Here is a 21360-nt window from a genome sequence, read left to right on the forward strand (position 1 = left end):
GTCTGTTCCAAAGCACATCTAGTTTATGTTTTGTACACAGAAAGTGTTTCTTTCACCCCCGTCTCAACCCCCCACCCCCACCAAGCCGAATCTCGAACTTCACAGCAGAAATGGCCTGGCACTCAATCGATTTAAGGTGGATTAGATGTCCGTGTACTGCTGGAAAAGTGTGTGCTGAGTATGAATTCCTTAGTTCGAGAGGGATAAGAAAAGATCCTACCAAAAGCATTGCTAGTTCTCACTTATGAATGGTAGATAAAGCTTTGTATGCTTTCATGATAGGGAAAACAATCACACACAACTACTGATTTTGCCATAAAAAACTCTGCGTGGGTGTAAGAAATACAAAATGTATCAAATGTGATTCTAATTTCGTCAGATTTTTTCTTTTGAATGATTTTCGTTACTTCAGATCAAAAGTTTTTTTCACTGCTTCTGAAAACTGAGGGCTTGTAATGCTTAAACTAGTCTTGTGAAATATGTTTTCCTGACAAAAGTAGATGCTAAAAGCTTTAAAACCATAATTCTATGGATCTTAATCACCATTTCTGCAGCGTCATAAGCCAGGTCATTTCTGTCTAATCTTAGTAAGCAGATCAGAAACTTTGCATGTGTGTGTTCGCTGTGCAAGATGCTGCTGTGCCATTTTTTTTCCTGCATCCTAGATGAAGGTCAGCAATGTTACAGTTACAAAAGTGTCTGATCGTGACGTCCAAAAACCCTGATCTAAACCACTTTTGTAACAAAACCAGCCGGGGATGTGAGATTTCCCGACTCGATTTTTGTGCCGCTTTTCAACAGCCTGCATCCAGCCTCTCAGAGGCAACACACACTCTCCTTTGGTAAATGAATCCCACCAAAAAGGCTCCATTTCCCCCTTTTCTTTGGTTGGAGGGTCAGTCACAACCCCCCTTTTCACTGCATTTCCACACATTCCATGCATCCAAAATGGACTCATTTTCTATCGACTAAGCTTCTTAATTGACCGGTCTATACAGGGAGGGATTAGCTGATAAGAGGGGCTACAGAAAGAGAGAGAAAGCAAAACAAAAAGAGGAAGTAAACAGTCAGTTGGGGGGTGGCAAGACACCAAAGGATTACCCCCGTCATCTGTTCTGTGACAAAAAAAAAAAAAGAAAAAATACATCTTCAGATGTGTGGGGAGAAGGAGGAAAGACTTTGTGAGGCATCCAAGAAAAACGTGCACTATCAGGCACCTCGGAGGCACCCTCTCTCCAGGACAGAACAGAGGAAGGCCCCTGCGGTGAGGATTCAGTATTTCCTCCACCAGTAGCTGCAGTTAAGATACACCGAGGACCTGAAACTCTTTCCATAGGTCTGTCTTCCATGTTCTCTCACAGTGCTTGGCCCACATCTCTTCTGCTCTCTGTTTCTTTATGTTGCTTTACACAGCTGCACGGGGCCCATTCGCGCACCAAATATTTGGTCGTCACGTCATGCTGCAATGCTCTAATCCGTTCTTTCCATTGTTTGCTGAGTTGCCAGTATATTCTATGATTTTCAGTACAAACAAGGAAAGTAGGGTCATAAAAGAAGGTTTCGTGCTGTTGCGAGATCTCAAAACTCTTTAGAGCAAAGCTGTAGAATGACTAAGTACAACAGGGACTGATATAGTCTTTAACCTGTGAGTACGCACGCACGCACGCACGCACGCACGCACACACACACACACACACACACACACACACACACACACACACACACACACACACACACAGAGTGCCAGCTGTGCCACTGACGTAGGTGGAGTCCGAGTATCAAGCCAACACAGGCCTTTATAATCGTGCTAGATTTATAGGTGTGGTGCCTTGTGTTCTATATCTAATTACAGATTTTTACAATGATAGCATGTTAAGTGAAATGTAATACAAGAGTGTTAGAACCCCTGCTTTGACCTAGACATAGCAGCCGATGAAGCCCTACCTTTTAATTTCACCATATAGGGTTTCAGTGAAAAAGGGCTGATATGCTTCCTCCTCAGGGGTGCAGAGGTAATGTAACTGGCAGAAAAGTAGACAGGAAAGTTGTTTTTTTTTTCCCAGCCTGTCCTTCCTTCAATCTGCCTCTCATTTCCAGGCTTATCACTCCATTCTGTCTCTCTCCTCCTTGTCTTTCTTTCCATGTCCTCTCTCTCTCTCTCACACACACACACACACACACACACACACACACACACACACAAAAAAAAGGTGCAGATTTCTTTTATCTTGTATTTGACAAACAAAGGTGCCATTAAGTAGCATACCTTCTGACAATATTTAATTAGGTTAAAACAAATCAAAATGGCCAACTCTGATTCCAGGGAAATTCCAGCTAGGGATGAAAAGGGCTGCAGTGGTAGTGGGAGGGGTTTGGTTGGGGGGTGAAGCACTGGGGCAGGAGGTGGGTGTGTGTGTGTGTGTGTGTGTGTGTGTTGGGGGGGGTGAAAGTCGAGCTCCATCTCTTTTTGACAGATTGGTACAGACATGCGGAAACTTTACACGCTGTTTATTTGACCATGCTTTCCGTACGCACGTATCGCATTAAAAACCACAAGTGTTGGGAGAGGAGTCAGAAGAAAGGGCTCTTTCCTTCACCCCAACAATACCTGAGCTGTTCAGGCTGATATATGCAGCACAAAGGTCTCAGCGAGGCAAGAGAAGTACACACTTGTACTCATGTGTCACTCACCCTCTCCTGCCACTCTCGGTCTGCAGCGCCACACTGAAGACGTCACGAACACAAACACACGAGCACGTGGGCGCACGCATACATACACACACTTTATAGAGACACTCTAGTGCATCTGTCAGTTGTCACCGTAGCCTTCAATCTGACACCTGGTGATCAGCAAACAATTATAAAGCCATCAAGCGAGCAAATCCTGGTGGTGTTGAAACCATAATAAGAAGGCTAGGAGGTGAAGCTACTGGCAGATTTCACAATGTCAACAAGAAGCAATGCTTCCTCTAAAACGTCAATACATTATCAGAATTGAATGTACATCTTTTTTCTTTATATCTGCAATGTTTTTTTTAGATATTTTTACATCAGTACGTCAAACTCTGTCTCAGCTGAGGAATTCTCGGCTCCATGTGTTCTCACATTTGCAAGCCAGATGTTTTGATTAGAGCGTAACAGAGAAAATCTGTCATTCCCCTCAACAAGGCGAGGGACATAAATAAGCACACACACAGTTGCGTTAATAAAAACTGCACTGTGCTCAATGGGAAAACAGTTTTGTTTTCTAATAACGACATAGTATCCTGATGATTCAACGCAAATGATATCCCAATGTACAATAACTGCTTTAAAAAAAAAAATGCTGGATTCAGGCCAAGCTGATTAGTGAAGAAAACTGAAGACCACCCGTGTTTGCTCACACAAAGACTACGGCTCTCATGTCCAATCATGTATCATAGATCAGACTGTTTATGAGGCAACCTGTAAAGACCAGAGGCAGAGGCTCCGCCACATGTTTTACTGCTCTGTTTGAATAATCAGGTACAAGTAAAACAAACAGCTACAGAGGGGATGTTTAGCAAGGAGCTCAGGATCCAACTTGGGGTAATAAGTGTTCATTAGTTTTAATAGCCTGGCTGCTGCACTAAATGAAACGAAGACCAAGAGACCACATCCAGCTAATGTAAATAAACCGAAAATCTCCTCCAATGTCTGTCTTGAAGAATTTCTCTCACTTTCTTTACAGGCTGTGTAAAAGTAAAGCAGGAACTGGAAGAAGCCATCCTTACGGAAAAGTACAGTTTGTATTCTGGTAGGACTACTAATGAAAATATGTTTAGGTATCGTGTGCATGTATTGATCTAATGCACTTTATGTCCAGTTACAGATTTAATAACCATTAAACTGCAGTGAGTCTGAAGGCACAACTGGATCTGGATCTTTATTTTTCTTCTTCTTTGTGCTGAGACTGCAAAGTCTAAAAACTAAAATGTGTGGGACTTGAGTAAAGGATTGTTTAATCTGCAATAAAAGTTTAAAAAATATTTCTCCACTGACCCAATGCTTATGTTTTAGGCCTACGTTAGTCCATTAAGCAGATGCTGGTGTTTGGTGGCACATCTTGATTCCACCTGAGCTCGGAGAGCAGTGAGGCAGGGCCCAGTGGTCCAGATGGCCCCCCAACACAGGCCTGAACATAAACATGGCTTGGGTCTGGTTGAGGAGAAGGAGACCCCGTTTATTTATGGACATGTCTGGGTCTGGGACACAATTATAGAAAGATAGATAGAGGAGGTGAGGGACAAAGGGAAAGGGGTGGGAGAGAAGTGCGTCCAAACTTACACGTGGATGACTTCCAGTGTGGTTGTGTGATCTGGCCCACCTACACAGCAATAGCTGAATATTAGTGTGTGTCTGTGTCAAGAGTGTGTGCAAGGTTAAATTGTGCCTATTCTCACATGCTGGTGTTTCTTATCTACAGATTCAGTCCAATGTGCAAACTATAAAGTCAAATATCGTTTTAAACTGGAGGAGGGAAAAGCAACAACTCGCTCATTTCAGGAACTAATTGAACTCTCCGTGACGTCAAATGTGCCACAAACAAGCCCATCTTGCCAGGGGTATTGGCTGCAGGGCGGCAAAAGTAGAGTGAGGGTGTGAGGCCGGGGAATTCAAAGAATTTTCTCATGTGCTTACCGGTAAAAACCAAGCCCACTGTAGGTTTATGAAAGTATGGCTGAGCAGGGCCCTTTTCATCTTCGCTGCACTCTCCTCAACTATATCGCTTCAATCTAGATTTTTACAATAGAGCTTTACAGCTTAATAGCCCGGCTACAGAAACCCAGACATCGTAAGGTGCTTTTATGACACTTGTAGCTCCTTTATGACTGGGCCAAATGTCATTGCTTTACTGTACAGCAAAAAAAATAAAAAAAAATAAAAAAAAAAGGGCAGGTAGTTTGACAGAGGAGGGACTAGACAGTTATTTTGCTTCCATAATCACTGCAGGATCCTTGACACAGGCCTGAGAAACTGTGGTCAGGACAAGGAAGGCTTGACGTGTAGATCACTGGTGCTGGCACAAATATACGCAAACAGTTTGCACTCAACAACCACAGCTTAAACTACAGTACAGCATATTGCCTCACAAACCCTGCCAGCTCATGTGTTTTCTGTTGCCTTTCACAATAAAAAAAAAACAGAACAAAACAACCATCCAGTATAAAAACCAAGTTACGCTTTCAAGCAATCTGGAAATCTGCAAGAGAAAATCCAAATTAGTGTCACCTACTTCTCTCTTCTAACATTTCTCTGATGTTAGGGTAAGCACAATACAAAGTAAGATGAGGTGCACATGTGGCTGCTTCTGCATTTATTCTAGGTGACAGTGACGGTCATCAGTCACTAATGTCAGCGACAGGCGTCTGCTCGTTCTACTGCCTCGGTGTGAACGTCCTCTGCTCGCCGTCCTCCGCATCGTTACAACACTGCACAGAGCAATAAAACCCAGGCTAGGCGATTAGCACGGTGGCCTGACACAACACGCACACACTCACACACATGCACACGCAAACACACACACACACACACACACACTGAAGTATAAACATTACACAATCGCACCAAACACATGAGCAGCTCCAGCTAATTAAGACCACGCTGCCTTTTAATGCCTGTTTATATGTGACTCTTAAATGAATGCTGCCCCTGGAGCTCCTTCCAAAACAGCTCAGTCAAAGAGCAGAGGAGAGGGGAGGGAAGGAGGTGATAGGGAAGGTGGGATGAAAATTACAGTAGGAGAGGGACTGGCAAATGATTTTGCCCTGCAGTGCTCCACAGCCTGGGTTTTACCAACAAAAACAAAAAGCAAAAACATGAAGAAAAGTTCATTGTTGAGTTAAACTCTTGATTGGAAAAGCAGTATAGCCCCAGGATAGTGTTTATATTATTATTATTTGAGAAAACCAGTGCTTTAAACGGTTAAAGAAATCTACGTCGAGGCAATTTTGAGCGAGACATTTGAGGCCTAAACTTTATCAAAAGTGCTGGGCTCGTCCAATTTCTTTCATCTTCATGATTCATTGAATGAGTGAACGCAAGCGAGGGAAACGGAACTTTAATACCTCTCAATCAGTACCATGTGGGGCTTTATTGGTGTGCCGCTGCCATTCTCGCTGCCTTGGCGGGCATGAAGGACACGGAGACCCAGGGGGCAGAGGGACTGGCCATCGCTCGCTCACATCGTTAAAGTCGATAAGCTGGCAGCTGGCAGGAGGAAAGCCTGCCATCAGTAACCACCAGGTCCCTGACCACCTCACTCACATTTTCCAAAACCTTTTTTTTTTTTTTTAACTCAATCTGCTCCCTGCTTCTCCTCCCTGGTTCGACCGGACTCGACCCTCCAGAACACAGGCTGGTTGGTCTGGTGTGTGGCGCCGCAGTTCTGGCAGCAGTCGAAAAGTCCAGCCTCACCCTGAGTGACTTTTGCCCTGTCCTCAAGGCCGCCAGGCTCTCCATCGAGCCTCTGGGTAACAGTAAACACCTATTCTGGCTTCAATACTTCCACATACCTCCCTGTCTTTAAAAGGCCACACAGAGCACATAATGCACAATTAACACAGTGTATCCTGATTTTAGAAATGTCACAGCTGTAATCATATTTGGAGGTGGATTAGCCATTTTCATATGCACAGATTTTGGGACACAGGGTTTGGATTTCAAGTTGCAGCTTGTACAGACTTGGGGATTAACTTAGAGGGTGTGTGTGCACTCCTGTGTGTGTGTGAGAGAGAGAGAGAGAGAGAGAGAGAGAGAGAGAGAGAGAGAGAGAGAGAGAGAGAGAGAGAGAGAGAGAGAGAGAGAGAGAGAGAGAGAGAGAGAGATGTCTGGAAGAGGCTAGGTTGGCAGAGTTTATGGTGGAGGAGTGCAGGCTTTGTAAACAAACAGAGGAACGCATACAAACATACGTATCCACCTCACACAAACCCGAGCTCACAACAGCCATGTCCCGCTGCTAATGCCCTCCTCGTGTGGATAAGTTGGCGTTTATGTGTGCATGCACATGTGTTTATGTGTGCACTCCAGTTACACTACAAGTTGAGCTCTAGACACCCCCCCCCCCCAACCCCCCCAACCTCTCCCCCGCCACCCACCCTTCCACAGCTGTGCACGCCCCCAACACACGTGCACCCCATTTAGGCAGCTGCTGATTGAGAGCTGCAGCACTGTCTGGGGGTAAGGTAAGGGGAAGACGTAGTTATTCATTTTCATTGCGCTAGGGTTTCCCCTGGTTTCTAATTGGGGTATTGCCAGTTACCCGTGGAGGGTGAAAAAGTGTTGAGTGTGGGGGTGCGACGTACACTAAGAAGGCCTGTAAAGGAGCTGCTGCCACCAACAACACCCCATTAACATCAACCACAGGGAGCAAATACACAGAGCAATAAGACATGGTTACAGAGAAAGGCTCACCATGTAATGCTTTATTGCACAGCTGCAAAATGTGGTTAATGCAATAGCCAGAAAATGCAGTATGAGGTTTAAAATGTGGGAAATGCAGGTAATGAACAAAGGTTTTGCCTGCCTGGAAAGAAAAGAAAGACAGTGAACTCCAGGGTCAATCATTAACTTGAACAGTAGACGAAGTTTTACTTGAGCCATCAACTAGACAGATATACACTCAGACTTCCTCCTCCATATCTCTACCAAAGCTCCACCTTGGCTTGCTCACTCTACCCGCTCTGCCATGCATCAACGTATTGTCTGCAATAAGCAGCATGGGGAAAGAATCATGGAGCTCTTCCCTAAAGGCATGAGAGCTCCTACAGTACCTGCCCGCCTGCCTGCCTGCCTTAGACACGTCTGGTCAGGTTCTCAGCTCAGCTAGTCCGCGGTAGCTGTTATCAGAAGCTGCCAAAGGATTTAGATGATCGATTATCATGAAGAGATGAGTACGTTTGGAGAGCTTAGAGGAAGAGATGGCAGAGATAAGCAGCTGGGAGCAGTGTTGCAACCACTCTCTTCTGCTGTGGGTTAGCAATTGCCACTCTGAAAATGAATGAGATTTGGAGCAGGTGTTAATGTCAACAAGCTCTCCACAAAGACCTGAAGGTAAACTGTGGGCAGTGCAAGCTTGCACTTTCACTGAGAATAAATAGAAAAGAAATGACAAAAAAAAAAAAAAAAAGAACAGGAGCAAAAGTAAACAGTGGCCAACAGCTCTGATAAGCCCACAGGTTGGAATTTGATTTTGGTTTTGGTTAGAAAGCAAGGAGGAGATAAGAGGGATCCGGAGGAACTGCACAGTGTTTGAAATATCACAAAGGTTATGCAGAAGGCTGTGTGTCCATGCCTTTCTGTTTGTGTGTGCACAACTTCACAGCACAGCTCTTCAAGGTGGCTAAAGTCCCCTCAGTGACAAACCCAAAAGGAGACATCTGATTAGCTGTAGACTGTGGCCAATTTGACATATGCTTGCGCCAGCGCAAGAGGTGTGGCTGTGTGTAAAGCACACAGACACACACAGAAACACAAACACACACACAGTACTGATACACATGTGTGCACATAGAACACAGTACGATGAATTAACTTTATGTACGTGCGCTGCATGTGCACACGGTTACACAACACACAGATGAACGATTCATTTACGATCACAACTCGTTCCCATGACACTCTCTTCAATAATCTCCGACTGACTGGAACCTGAATAACTGCATACTCTGAAATCTGATTTGTTGAAGGCAAACTGGTCAGCGTTCAACAATGCAGTGTGCACACCGAGAGGAAACGGAAAACTGGTCCTTCCAACATGAGCAACACACCTCTTCAAACAAACTGTTCAATATGCAGAAAGGAAATTCATTCAAAATCAGGAGCAGATGAAATCAAACTGTCACGTGTAGACAGTGGCCACGAGGGCAAATACAGAGAAGGAAAACTTTAATTTCTGAAAGTTTTCTCTGTTTTCAGTCACATGGACGAGACAATAAGCAACAATGATTGTGACCTACCACTTAGGCCTGGGCATAATGTGCCCAGCATATACCTGAAATAATACTACAGCCCACATAAACAGGACATCTGTGGGAACTGAGCTCAGAGTGGCATTATACTTGTACTGTCACCAAGCCATACGCTGCCACACCTCTTCCTTGGCCATGTCACCTGTGTCTGTCTCTCATTCATTCTCTCCCTTCTGTAATGTCTGACAGAGCAGGAGGAAAGCCAACAGAGAGCTCAAGCACTTGCCAAGTTTCTGTATCATGATTGAAACAGCCAAACCAAAAACCAGATTGGTTACTGATGGTTGTTTGCCGTTTTCACACTGCATTTCAGCTCTTCTGAAGTTTTTTTTTTTTCTTTTTTTTTTTCTCGCTGAATTATACTACCATACATTTCAAATGATATCCCCCGTCTTTGCTGAAATTATTCTGAAAGCTCTTGTGTAGGCTCACTTTGAGCAGTCCACATGAAATGCTGCACCAACAGTTGACTCTCTTGGTTCAACAGCATTTCTACATGTAAGGCCGGAAAAAGCTGAGGAGTGACAGATGTACAAAGTGAACAGTTGGCTTTATTGAAGTTCACTCTGGGTTTATCACTGTCGGTACACACAGAGGCACACGGCTACTTTGATCTTCAAAGGGAGATGAGTTAGAATGAGGGGCAATAAGAAGATAATAATGCCAGTCTACATCCATTACTCCATAGATCACAGGGTTTCGGACATGCTAAGTAGCTTTTACTGCCCACAGGGAAGCCAATTTTTCATGTTACCACATTGCCATCTAGTGGTGCAATTTAAGACTATTATTTTCTCCACCAAAGGGGTCTACGGGAAACGTGTTGAATGCACAATAGTAGTGTGACATTAAATACTAATTGAAAATAAAACACACTGACAAATGAATCTATGCAGACATTTCTAAACCAAATTTTAGCAAAGCAGAGATTTCTTCTTTTTCTTTTCTTTTTTTTTGGGAGAAAAGATTCAACAAGTTTCTTTCGCTTATGGAAACAGTGAAAGTTAAACATATGAACAAATGCCTTGATAGCATTTGATCATATACATAAACATCATCACTGTGAGAAAACAAGAGTGTGAAAATCAAATTGCAAGGGAAGGTTGAACTGCAGAGGATGTTGTCTACCCTTTCACATAGTTATCCAAGAGAGACACCTTGTGGGTAACATAGCAAAATGCAGTATGATGGTGCTGCACACACAGAGGAAAGAATAACGCTCTGTTGTAATGTGGAGTCAAACTGAGAACAGAGAAAGGTCAAATCCAGTTTGAGTATTAAAATGGTTCGATGTCAGAAGGTTTTCCATAAAATGCAGAGCTCTCACTTTGTCTACACTAATGAAGGTGAAATAACACAATTTATCTCTCATGCCACTGAGGACATTACATAATACATAACTACCAGAACCCTATATTGTATTATACTGTAATGTGTGTTACAGTAAGCAATGGAGTACACCAGTATGTCTCAGAACAAGGAGAGAACTCTGACCTCTAGTGGTGACACGGAGAAGGGACATGCTGCTGTTGCTATACAGTAAGCATCTATCTATCTATCTGTAATGATCTAGGGATCTAATGCCCTCTCTTTTAAAACATCCCAATGATTTGATCCCTCTACTGCAGTGGTATAAATATTATTTGTACTTCTGAACCTGTTTTAACCTCTTGCTTACCTGAAAAGTGCATTAAACACATTTGTCTTGTCCTCCTTCAGGTGTTTCTAATTTTGTATGTTTTGTATTTTGAGACATTTTGTTTGTCAGAATAAAATCTGAAGTTCATATTCCAAGGTTGGATAATTGGAAATAGGATACACAGTACACATTACATGTGTAGGGCCTTACTGGGAGGTAAAGTCTACATTGTTTACAGACATGGTGAAATAAGTCACTGTAGACATGCAATTGTATTCTCATTAATCTCAGAATTTGTGTTAGTTGGTAGAGATTTATATAGAGATGGCAAATGACACATTTCATATAATTAATATGATAATGCGAATGGAAAACTCTGATTTTAATGTGGAATGTGATCTGAATGTAGCAGCTTAGTGACAATCTGTTTCTACATTGAAATCAATATTACTAGAAAATCATAATGTACATTTTGTTTTAGAGAAGAATATTAATTAATAATTAATTAATAATTTTTTTTAAATTACTATTGGCATACCAGACTTTGTACAGTAAGGATTTTATTTATTTATTTTACCACAATGCAGCACATTGAAAAAATCCTTTATATCCTAACTAAGGTTTGAAATGAGTACCACATATCTCAAGTGGATGAAGAAGGAACTACAGCCCAGTAAACTCATATTTTGTTGTTGCGCACACTGTCCACAAGAGTGCAGCAGAGTCAAAGAAATACACACAGGCATTTTCAAAAATCAACCACAGACCATGCAGCAATATTGCCATGGTTTCTAATTGCTATTTTCTGCATTTTTTGTCATGAAATCTCATTTTGTGCATTTCAGCAGCCACGACCCTTTGAAAGGTGACACAAAATCCAATCAGCTCATTTAGAAACATGAACATCTGTCTCTTTTCCACAGCCTGTTGAGTGAGTGATGCTCTGTGATGACAGCCTGACATCTGGACAGCCTCCACGTCGTTTCAGTCATTACAGCACTTTGGCACTGTATGCTTATCTGAGCTTCTGGTGAGGGACACTGACAGCCACTTTATCCACTTCCACAGCATGTCTGTCAGAAGCTTAGGGCTCACTGTGATAGCCTGACCGCCTGGCACACAGGCCTACCAGGACAGTCTTAAACATATGAGCATCTGCCTCCCAATTGCTCAGCCTACAGCTTTTATGTGACATGATCATTTGTGTGCACCTTCTGAATGTCCAGATACTTAACAATCCACCTTAATTGGACTTTTTATGAGAAAAGGAGTCTGTCTGCCTCATTCAATCTCCTTTAAACAAACCAAATAAAAACAGACACGCACTAAAAGCTGTCAGCGTCACACAGATCCCCTACACAAGTGCTGGATTGAACACACACATAACACAGTCAACTGAGGAGCCTGGTGGTCTTGCTGTGTCCCGGGGAGGTCACACAAGAAATTTCACGCTCCTCTTCACACTGAAAATGTCTCCTTTATCCTCCCCACTGAGGACGAAAGAAAAGGGGGAGACGAGTGATGGAATGGAAAAAAAAAAAAAAGAAAAAGACCCAACTCCAGAATGAGGATGGCTTACTTGTGTAGGTGTGACTCGTTCAAACTCTGTGACGCTGCCATGGTGACCCACGCCCGCCAAAGTAAAGGGCCAGTGTGGTCACAGGTTCGGTGGAATGTGACATTTGTGAGAGCGGAACACAAAGGGAGGAATTTTCCCTCCAAAACAAGAGCAAGAAAAGAACAAGAGAGGTCAGTTAGAGGGAAAACAGAAGGAGGAATGTCTGGTATTTAAAGCATTGCAGATGCAATTTGATTTTTGTGCGAGTAAGGCAGGTCAAGAAGACACCTGAAGGTCAGCTCCAACACTAGAAACCTGTCTGCTTCATATGCACACACAGTGAAAAAAAAACAAAAAAACAAAAAAACATTAAAATATATCACCAGGTAAATTACACTCTCAAAAGAGGGAAGGTTTGCAAGAATTGACATATATCTGATTCCCCTTCTCTGTATTGCGCGCCTACACACAGAGTACACACAAACACTACAAACCTTCACAGTGGCTTCCTCACCTGCATGTGTAACTTCATTTCTGGCTATTCTTAGAATCTCTTATTCACTACTGTTCTGCAGGTCCGTAGTGTCCTTGTAGCGAGGTGGGTGGTGCATGCAGCCTTCCTGTGGAGGGGGCCTGAATGGAGTGCTGTCTGCCTCTGTCCCGGCTGACAGAGATGCCCCTGTGCTGCACTGTGTGTCTTTGCTGTTTACTCTTTCTGTGTCGAGGGCATGTTGAGGAAGAGGGCCTGTCCTCCACCCATCCTTCTTTCACCTTTCTGTGCTCTCTCTCTCTTTATGCTTACGCAGGAGGTCAAGGACAGAAGGGATAGCAGGACTTAAAGGAAAGTCAGAGGAAGCGTGCCATATTTAATCGGCCAACAGGGAGTGGCGGAGCCCGTGGCAGTAAGGTAAGTTGAAAAGGTCTAACGCACCAGGTGCAGAGGGAGCTTTATCAAAGACGATAGACTTTAAGTGTCAGACCCAGAGGCATCGCTGTGAAGAATCCCCACTCATGTTCACCACTTCCTCTAAAGCACCCTACCACACTCTCACTCAAGTACTGACTGTCTGTCCCTCTCAACCTCCCACTTCCTGATAACTCCCAAAGCAGGATAACACCCCCCTCAGAGACAGAGACAGAGACACACACACACACACACACACACACACACACACACACACACACACACACACACACACACACACCACCCTCTAAGCTGTGGTTTCCCTGTCGGAAATCAGCAATCTGCTGCCATTACCCACCAGCACTTACTCCTCCTCTCTCCTCCTCCCTTCAGTTCCTCTCCCTCATGAGCATCATTAGGGAGAAGAGAACTGTTTTAAGGGCCTATAGGAAGAAAGCACCACACAGACAGCGGAAACAGATGAAAACACAAAATCGCTAATTAGTCTCAAGAGGTGGTCTGGTGTCATGGCATCACTGAAGAGTTGTGTAGTATCACAGACATGCGGATGCGTTTATTAATAAAAGCCCTTTCTCATACACTGACACACCTGGAAAAAGAAGTTCTGTGAGTAAATGGTGTAAAAATGGCCGCATGAAAACTAACCTTGAAAACATTGTGAATTTTATCTGTACAATTTCCAACTGTGGGCAGATGGCCACTTTGGAAATGATGTAATCAAATAGGTTTCGAGACAGTGAATACTGTGAGAATCACAGTCACAAAACTTACAGCTAAGGGAACATCACAGATGGAGGGAAAATCACCAAAGTACTAAGAAAAAGAAAAAAAACAACACTTTACACAGTGCTCCCAGCTTTTCAAACCCTCTCTCCTTCTCCCTCTCACACACACATAAACACATAGGCACAAACACATACACCTCGAAACAAAGGTGCCATTTTACTCAGGAAGGGTCAGCAGTTCTCTCCATCAGACAGGGGCTTGTTCTTGGTCAGAGGCTGCTGCCCAATCTCAGGCCACCCTCCCCTGGCTCCACCGGCCCCCTCTGGCCCCCCTCTGGCTCCCACCACCCCCGGAGACAAGCTCCCCATTGTTCCTGCACTACTAATAAATGACAGTTCTCCTGTTCAGACAAACTTTAGAGCCCATTCTAAACACACACACAGACACACACACACACACACACACACAAGCTGAGTGTAAATGGTGCTCTATATGAAAGGATACACAACAGCTTTTTTACAGCCTGATATTTCTCATGGAGCTCATTAAAAGGTTATCTGACACTAATGATGGAAGGATATTTTCCTGTGATTTGAGCTGTGTGCCCCGCAGACCTGATGAGGTAATGCTGAGGGCACATTTGCTACAAAAACAGGCTGTAATTAATGCGTAATAAACGTTTCTATCACTCTCCATTTCCCTTCAGTGGTCAGAGACAGCCGTGACACTGAGACACAGTTCACCAGGAGGTCACGCTGCTCAGTCAGTGTTGTCACCTGTGTGCAATGTCACATACACACACACACACACACACACACACACACACACACACACACACACACACACACACACCAGATACCGAGCTCGATCAAGGCCAAGGACCAGAGGTGACCCCTGAGTTTAGACATGATAAATCACCACTCAACTTAAGCTCATAAACACACCATTAACACGCTCGACCACAGCAACTCGATCTGTTTATCTTAACCACTGTGCTGGGGGACTATGGCTCTCTGGGCAGGCCTGTGTTAGCATGCCTGGGGGCCTGATGCACACGTCCATCACTGGGGGCCAGCCAGCAACACCTCTGGGCCACAAAACCGTCTCAGTGGTGCTGCTTCAAAGTGGTCTCGACGCCGCATGAGGTCATTTTCCGGCACTTTAGGGTCACTTTTATACAGTCTAGGTTTCAACTTCAGGGGCCAGACTATAGAGCTCTATAGAATCACTGAATAGCACATTTAGTGTGGAAAAAGTGAGTCTGTTTAGTCTGAAGTGTGTATATTATCTCATTTGTCCAAGTGACATTATAAGGCAATGGAAACTGGCTTTCATTATCTAACAAATATCTGTAACTAGTGAAAAAACATCAAAATTGAAGGTCTGAAATTAGCTGAAGTATGAAACAGATGACAATACAGCTAATTCTGAACTCAAAAAAAATTGAAAGTGATGGGAGAGTTCCTCGGAAATGTTGAGTGGAGTAAATACAGGGCTGTTAAGTGAGTCTGAGCCTGGTGTGTATATGGCTCTCGACTGCGGTTCACCACAAGCATATCATATGACAGCACAGCCAGCACATTCAGCCCTGTGAGAAGGCAAATTCCTGCTTTACTATTCTCAGCTACGGGGCCAAGACATAAACAAAAGTATCAAAAGGGAATTACATTCACTGAAATGTTATGGCTGCTTTGATGTCTAACAGACAGCCGTGGGTCTATGCAAGTGGGCGTGCATGGGTGCATCTGCGTTTGCATGGAGCTGACACAGCACAGGGGTGATGTTGGCCATGTGCAGGACAGATGCTGGGTGAGCGGGGTCACGTCAACAGGCATGCTCCCGCTCCGCCGTTCAAATGACAAAAGGAGGAGGAGGAGGAAGAAGAGGCAGAAGTTGTGAGAAGAGGAGTTAAAAAAAAAAAAAAAAAAGCCCTACTGTTTAGTCAAGGCCTGCTCACTGACACAAAGTCTGTCTTTGTCTGCCTCCCAGGGTGCCAGATAAAGGAATTCTTGTGTGTCGGGGGCTCTGACCGAGTTTATTTGACACTTCAGCTCCTTTTGTGAAGCAAGTGTCCCACCGTCAATGCTGGCCATGAGAGTCACTTGGCATTAGACAGAGGGTCCCTCTTCAGTGGAGAAAGGGGGTCTTGTTTGGAGAAGATTTTTAATGGAGGGGGTGTGTGGGGGGGGGGTGCAGAGTTAGAGCGGTGGTGCTCGGTCTGCGCTGTATACAGACATATAGTGGGGCTCTGTCCCCTAGCCCCAACAATGGATGGAATTCTTTATTGCTAAGGAAGTGGATGGGGTTGAGTGAAGGAAGAGGACGGTGGAAGCCTCTTCAGATAACTTGCACAAACACACACCTACAATGAATGCACTGTCATTATATCATAAAGATGGAAATGTCGACAGGACAGGTACAAACACGTGTCTCATACGATCCGGACCATACAAGGTTCACCTGTGAATATGGTCACATGCACCTGTAGGTTCCCCTCACATGAAGCATCTAAAATAAGCTCCTCTGTTGTGACCACAGCACTGATTTTATCTGTGATACGTGCCATGTGTCAGGTAGCAGCAGCTTGCACTAATGACACAACTGCCTGTGGGTGAAGTTCTGGAGCTCAAACAGATTTACTCTCACCTGAATGGAGTCACTGTGGGAGAGGTGGGTGGACTAAGGCTTGTTTTCTATGGACACTATATCCACACCTTTCTTTTCATGTTGCTGCACCTGGTCTTTCACAACTTATGACAGGTCGTGGTTCTCTGGATGGGCTGTGGGCACCTGGCAGTGCAGGTGTATGGACAGGTTATAAAGGGGTGCATTTCAGCATGGGTGATTTAGAGTGCTTATGTCAGGCAGTGTCAGTGTTCAATGTGTCTGAAATACACATAGGTCAGTTTGAGTCCGTTTTGTGAGTGAGGGGTGTGCACCTAATGAACCCAGAGAATAACGGAGCGGTGAACAGGTGAACCTACGCATGTGGAGCAGACCAGGAGTTTGACCAGGATTCTCATATCAAACACACCCATCTCCACAGACATAGATTAGACATACACCCCAACTTGATAAGAGTTTCTCTAAGGAATCCCATGGGAGAAGTGTGATTGTTAGGTGTAATTTGGTAATGAAGATGTAGGCCAAATGGGTGTGTAGGGAGATAACGACAGAACCTTTGGTCAAAACAGTCACTGGTAAACATTCTATTGTGTTTGTTAAATAGCAGCTGATCAAATTAAGTTATTCCTCTTGGGACTCTTTGAAAACCCCACTGGGACTAAGCTGCACGTTTTGGTAAACCCCCCCCCCCCCCGGAAGAAGAAATGACAACATAAATCTGTAACAGAAACTGAGTCTAACTTTGACCTTTCACCGCCAAGAGGTAGAAGTTGCGTTCTGTCACTTACCTGCTGGATGAGTTGATGCGCACTGTCATTATCCAAATTGCTGGACATCCGATGAGCATCGCTTCCCAAAATATATTCCAGGATATTCCATCCCATGCGCCAAAATCCGCCACAACAAAATTTTCCAAAAGCATTTCATGGCACCGGCCATCTATAACACTGGCCACCCGCGAACACGCGTGAAATATCCCAGGAGACTCGTCTGTCCGACAAACAGCTTGTCCAGCAGCAGGACTTGGGCAGCAGGAATGTAAGACACCGTTCATCCCGCAGCATTTCCTCATATCCTACAGCACGATCCACAGCTGGACTGTTGAATCCAGCAGCCGTTGCCATCGTGATCAAGTTTTACAAATGATGGTAATAATAATTATAACTCCATGCGTGCCAGTCCTGTAATGTTAGCATTTAATCCTCTCCCCCCGAAAAAATCCTTGCGTAAACTGATTTGTGCTCTGGCGAACCAAGCAGATGGATCAGTGTGGTTATTTCCGATAAGCCATAAAAGAACCTGGTTCCTCTTTACGGTCCAGTGCAGTGATGGTTCCCTGCTTCAGCTCCAACCAGCCTCTCTGACGCGGATGCGATGCGCTCCCGTGGAGAGCCTGAGCAGCACTGAGCCATAGTGGGAACGGAGCAGGGAAGCACATGCTGCGCTCAGCCCAACGTAGACGCGCAAGGCATGATGGTAAGTGAAGTTCATTTTTTGGTGTCGCTCAAATATTTTAGAAATATGAGAATGCATCAGTTTAAAACCTTTGAAAACAGCAAAGACAGAAAAGACACAGCGCTGAGTATCATATGGTATTATATTGTTACATAATACAGTGGCATTGAAGTATAACTGAAAGCACTTTATAATCCATTTTGCTAACTTACATTAAATCAACGCTTAATATAAAAAAAACTGCCACTAGTAGCATCATTATTATTATTATCATCATTAATAATTATATAATTATATAAAATCAGAGGGAAGTTATTATGTAACAAATATAGGCCATTATAATCTTGTTTTAGTCACTCATCATCTGTCAATTTGAGTCCAGCTTGCGTGTGAGCCCTGTGTGAGCAGTGTGAGTAATAATGATCATCTGTCGCTGTGCAGAGATACAGGGATGTCGGTGCCTTGAATCACCTTCCCATGAATGAATCTCTTGTCTTTCTTACCTCACTTTCATGTCCTAACCACCTCCAGGCTTGCTTGTATTTCTGGGATCATAGCTTCCCTTAAACCTCAAAACAAGGACTGGATCCAGAGAAATGGAGCACAGGCTCAAATCAGAACCTAACTGAGCTCCAATATACTGAGGATGGATGAATTTGAGTGAAGTTCAATTAGGTTTTTGATCGTTAAATGTGTATCAGAACCAAAAACTCGTAATAATAGCTGCTACCTTTTATGGATTTGTCTGCTTTAAGAGAATATCTGCATTTTATAATCATTTGAAAAAAAGGATGCTGATTACATAAATCATTTTTAGTTTTACTGTAATAGAGGCATTTAAGTGATCACATAGCTGAGATAATATGTGGGTAAACTCTGACCTGAACAAGTAATTGTCATTAGGCAAACAATATGAAATCTGGTGTATTTTCAGAAAACCTATTTTCCCCAAAGAACTTACATTAAAAAAAAAAAAATCGGTTTATAGGACACACCTAAGTAGAAATTTATATCATCTGATTGCTTGTCAGCATAATACTGAGTTTAAGTGGCTTTACCCTCAACCACACCACTATGACTGGTCTCTGAACACAAGATATGGTGTGTCTTACGTTTTAAGCAGGTGAAGCTCCACTCCACCTTTTCCTTTAGTCCCCATTTGGCCATGCTCCAGCACAATCCAGGAGTACCTGAATTGCACGCGATTCTGTCAATTGCAGGTACTTGATGGCTTTCTTGTGTGCCTGGGTTGAAAAGTTGCTGGAGGTTTGCGCACACAGCATTGCGTGACTAGAGCTGGGGATGAAAACACAAAGACATTGTTTTCACTGATCAAACCCCCTTTATAGTAACTCAACAGCATTCCTGTCTCACATTCCTAAGCCACCACTGCTGTGTGAAGGTTTTTTTTTTCCTCCTAAGAAAGAAAGAAAGAAGAAAAGAAAGGAAGGTTACACATTTTTATCTGGTTCACTGTGTTGCCCCCCCCCCCCCCCCCCTTGCATAAAAGTTCCCCCTTACCTCATTATTTATTCAAGGCTAAATTAAAGTATTAGTAGAGGTAATTATCTTGTAGAGGTAATTTAGAGGTAATTATCTCTTATCTGAAACTACGTGATGAATTTCAAAGGAGCCAGCAGTTTCTCCTACTCACATGCTCATCAATCAGTCTGCCTCAAAACAGAGCCAAGCGAAATGAAAACACATTATTTCTCATTGTGTGCATGTGCATAATGCATGTGTGTCTGCAGGCTTCCCTGTGTGTGTGTATGCAAGTGCCTGCAAGTACGTGTGTGCCCACTTATGTGCATCCTCCACCAAGCCTTCACTCACGCCAATGTGTGTGTATGTAGGTATGCGCTAATGTGAACACAAATGTTTTCCAGATTGGTGTGACAAGGATAATCATATCCAGAGAGCACAAAACCCATTCTGAACACCGCTCACAACAGATGGTACAGAGGAAAATGGAGGAAGGGGAAGCAAGGCTGACCGAGTGAAGGCTGACCGAGTGAAGAGAAGCTCCAGATATTTTTAAGCAGCGTAAAGAAACTGTCTAGAGCACGTCCACACCGCCACACGGCTGTAAAATTTGCGATACACGCCCGTGTAAGTGTCACCGTGACCACCTGGTGTTGGTGAAACAAATCTAATATTTACTGGAAGCGATGACCTCTATGACTTCTGCTTTCAACATACAAAACATAGAGAGGAGGACAATGGAGTCAGTCATATCTCCAGTGTGTGCTCTGAGAGTGATTAAGACTAGAGGACATTCATTACTGGCCCGGCTCAGACAGAGAGGGGCTTCAGAGCAGAGCTCTTGTGTTGGACTGTTTGGATGTCCTATCCCCTTGTATCTCTTTGACTACCTCCAACACAAGGCTCTATTCAACTAGACTGGGAACAAATGTTTCCTTATGTGGCTCTGAGTGCCCAAACTCCAGCAACAGGATAGAGAGCAAGAGCCTATGAGACCAAAAGACAGAGAAGGTTACAATAATGCAGGCCATACTGTGGCTATTTAACTACCCAGCCGATCTTATAGTATGATGTGAGCTGCGTTATTACATGCGGGGGGGCAATGACATCATGGAAACCAAGGGGTAGATGAGAAAATGACAAGTATTTCCCAACAACAGCATTCCCTTTCACTGGCATGGCCCCCACCGCATGCCTGCTAGCCTTCCACACTCGCTTTCCCTTCCTTATTTTCCCACTCTCCCTACTTTTCATGGGTGTTATTATTTCTACATCCGCCTGGGAATTAATTTGGTAAATATCAGCCAGGAAGCCTGAGGTTGGACTCTGTGTTGGCAGCTCATGTAATTTCATATATGGCCAACGTGCAGGCTTCCATCAGGTTTTTTTGGCCGCGGCGTGGGAACGGGCAGAGTGAAGCTAAACAAGGGTCACGGTGAGGTTTCAGAGTGACGTGGGTGCAGATTACTCATGTGAAAACTGGTAAAAGAAAAAAAAATGGCTTGTGCCTGCTCTATATAATAAGACATAATGTGGCGTGTACCTCTTTTCTTTGGAATGAGCCAGGATAAAGACCTAATCCTCTTGTGCTATGAGACTGATAGTGCTGGACTCCCTCCAGCACCTCAGGGAGTCAGCTCTGTGGGAGGGAGGTTCTTTCAAAGAAAACTATGTAATCAATGGCCATCACTATCACCACCACCACCACCCCCACCCCCCCTACCATGTTATTTTTCACATTTGATTGGTGCTACCCATTAAGGTTTTCGTAATCATTTCCTTTATTCGGAGCGTACCGCCATCTCCCTTTATCCCTTGCTCCCCTCAGGCCTTTTCCCTCTCACCCTGCATTAAGAAGTCAAACAATAACAGGGGTTCAAATGTTTACTCAAACATGTTTTCCCACTTGAGGAGAAATTAAATGAACTTTTGGCCGGCCTGGCTGCACAGTACAACTGACATG

At 44.0% G+C, this 21360-nt stretch overlaps 1 long non-coding RNA gene across 3 annotated transcripts in view; it reads right to left on the bottom strand.

The window, feature by feature from the left end:
• Positions 1-21360, bottom strand: part of LOC139616506 (uncharacterized) — a 115369-nt gene that overhangs the window by 32857 nt on the left and 61152 nt on the right. The window contains exons 2-4 of one of the 3 annotated variants that reach the window (XR_011688181.1): positions 19028-19211; positions 18419-18555; positions 17249-18004 (exon numbers count right to left, since the gene is read on the bottom strand). This is a non-coding gene — a long non-coding RNA (uncharacterized lncRNA). Of the gene's footprint in view, positions 1-17248; positions 18005-18418; positions 19212-21360 lie in introns of all 3 variants that reach the window. The other 2 variants (XR_011688175.1, XR_011688187.1) reach the window with 2 other exon arrangements.

This window comes from Trachinotus anak, unplaced genomic scaffold (assembly GCF_046630095.1).
Source record: "Trachinotus anak isolate AG129_WGS33_773 ecotype Australia unplaced genomic scaffold, CSIRO_AGI_Tana_v1 ptg000003l, whole genome shotgun sequence".
In the NCBI taxonomy this organism is placed as follows: domain Eukaryota; kingdom Metazoa; phylum Chordata; class Actinopteri; order Carangiformes; family Carangidae; genus Trachinotus; species Trachinotus anak.